The 2,035-nt window shown below is 48.9% G+C and overlaps 2 non-coding genes across 2 annotated transcripts in view; both read left to right on the top strand.

Annotated features, from left to right (window-relative positions):
- The first annotated feature begins 1,314 nt into the window (after nt 1-1,314).
- Nucleotides 1,315-1,469, top strand: LOC131269932 (5.8S ribosomal RNA). Its single transcript, XR_009179090.1, has one exon. It is a non-coding gene; the product is annotated as a 5.8S ribosomal RNA (ribosomal RNA).
- A 487-nt stretch (nt 1,470-1,956) lies between these two features.
- LOC131269940 (large subunit ribosomal RNA) overlaps nt 1,957-2,035 on the top strand; it is a 4,091-nt gene continuing 4,012 nt past the window's right edge. Inside the window, exon 1 of the ribosomal RNA XR_009179097.1 lies at nt 1,957-2,035. This exon is cut by the window's right edge and continues 4,012 nt beyond it. This is a non-coding gene — a ribosomal RNA (large subunit ribosomal RNA).

The following is a 2,035-nucleotide window of genomic DNA, read 5'->3' as shown; positions in this document are numbered from 1 at the left end:
TTGCCCTATGTGGAAGAGGGCATACAAGACAAAGTATAGTTCTCCCCTGGTCCACGCTGCTTCGGCGGTCCTGGGTAAGATAGTTAATTCTAGCTTGCCCTATGTGGAAGAGAGCATACATGAACCAAGAACGAAGGTTAGATCGAGGAATGATTCGACAACTAACCGATGGTATGAAATGTGAAGAATTCAAGCAAGCACACAATCAAGTCATCACTTGGGCATGCTCGATAGCCAACCTCATGACATTAACCTAGTAGAGCATGCAAAAACCAATATATATGTAAACGATGCCTCCCTAGTTCAGCGCTTCAACCAAGTGATGACTTCAGAATGGCTAAATCAAATCGGTTCAAAACATACCATCGGTACCCTATTGAAACACACAAGTCGATATCAAACCTCATGATTGTGTAGTCCTCCACTGGTCCACGCCGCTTCGGCCGTCCTGGGTAAAATGGAACATTCCAGCTTGCCCTATGTGGAAGAGGGCACATTACTCAATACTGTGGTGTGAAGTATAAAGTTCAGTTCTCCCCTGGTCCACGCTGCTTCGGCGGTCCTGGGTAAGATAGTTCATTCTAGCTTGCCCTATGTGGAAGAGGACACTTAATACTTCGTCTCTAAGCGGCGGCTTGACTCCTCCCTACGGGGAACGGGTTTACGCGCACAGCGGCGGCTTACGCACTATGGCAGTCATGGATGCCTTACGTTTCTATGAAAAGTGTGTTCCTCCCCTGGTCCACGCTGCTTCGGCAGTCCTGGGTAAGATAGTTAGTTCTAGCTTGCCCTATGTGGAAGAGGACACGTAGACTTACTGTGGTGTGAAGTATAAAGTTCAGTTCTCCCCTGGTCCACGCCGCGTCGGCCGTCCTGGGTAAAATGGATTCATCCAGCTTGCCCTATGTGGAATGAGGACACTTTATGCTTCGTCTCTAAGCGGCGGCTTGCTCCTCCCTACGGGGAACGGGTATACGCGCACAGCGGCGGCTTACGTTATGGCAGTCATGGATGCCTTACGTTTCCATGAAAAGTGTGTTCCTCCCCTGGTCCACGCTGCTTCGGCAGTCCTGGGTAAGATAGTTAGTTCTAGCTTGCCCTATGTGGAAGAGGACACGTAAACTTACTGTGGTGTGAAGTATAAGGTTCAGTTCTCCCCTGGTCCACGCCGCTTCGGCCGTCCTGGGTAAAATGGATTAATCCAGCTTGCCCTATGTGGAATGAGGACACTTTATGCTTCGTCTCTAAGCGGCGGCTTGCTCCTCCCTACGGGGAACGGGTATACGCGCACAGCGGCGGCTTACGCAAGTTAGTCACCCTCGGCAGTGGATCACTCGGCTCATGGATCGATGAAGACCGCAGCTAACTGCGCGTCATAATGTGAACTGCAGGACACATGAACATTGATAAGTTGAACGCATATTGCACGTCGTGGGAACCTACCATGATGTACAGATGACTGAGCGCTTATATTTGAGAAATGTATCGCATACATTTAACTACGCCGTGACACCCGTCACGAGACGTGCACCATGATGTTAACTAGGGTCGCGACGACCCGCTAGCATTAAAGAACCCGTGGTTTACAATATACTGGCATTGGAATTCGAAGTATTTAGAGCGTCCGTGTTCCCGCGTGAGGCGGAAGTACGAGGAGAAGGCGTGCTTGTGGTGTCTGTGGTGGTGTTTACTGATGTCTAGCTTCAGCTTATTTATTTATTTAAATAGAAGCGAAGATGTCAAAGTAGCGTCGAAGCAGCAGCGGTAGCACAAATGATTCAAGTATGGAAGTTGACCAAAGGAACACAAACAAACTAGCGTATGGGCAATGGAAGGTATCAGTGAGTTAAACCACACGCGGGCTAACAGCCCGTTAACCGAGTCCAACGGTACATATTGGACATTGAAACAAAGTAGTCGCAAGCCAGATGTGACGATAACAACCGCAAGGTACATAAGCCTCAGTTCATGTGTGACAACCCCCTGAATTTAAGCATATTAATAAGGGGAGGAAAAGAAACCAACCGGGATTCCC

The sequence above is a fragment of the Anopheles coustani genome (genome assembly GCF_943734705.1).
Source record: "Anopheles coustani chromosome X unlocalized genomic scaffold, idAnoCousDA_361_x.2 X_unloc_11, whole genome shotgun sequence".
In the NCBI taxonomy this organism is placed as follows: domain Eukaryota; kingdom Metazoa; phylum Arthropoda; class Insecta; order Diptera; family Culicidae; genus Anopheles; species Anopheles coustani.
The sequence above is the reverse complement of the archived record's forward strand: the minus strand, read 5'-3'. Positions and strand labels throughout refer to the sequence as shown.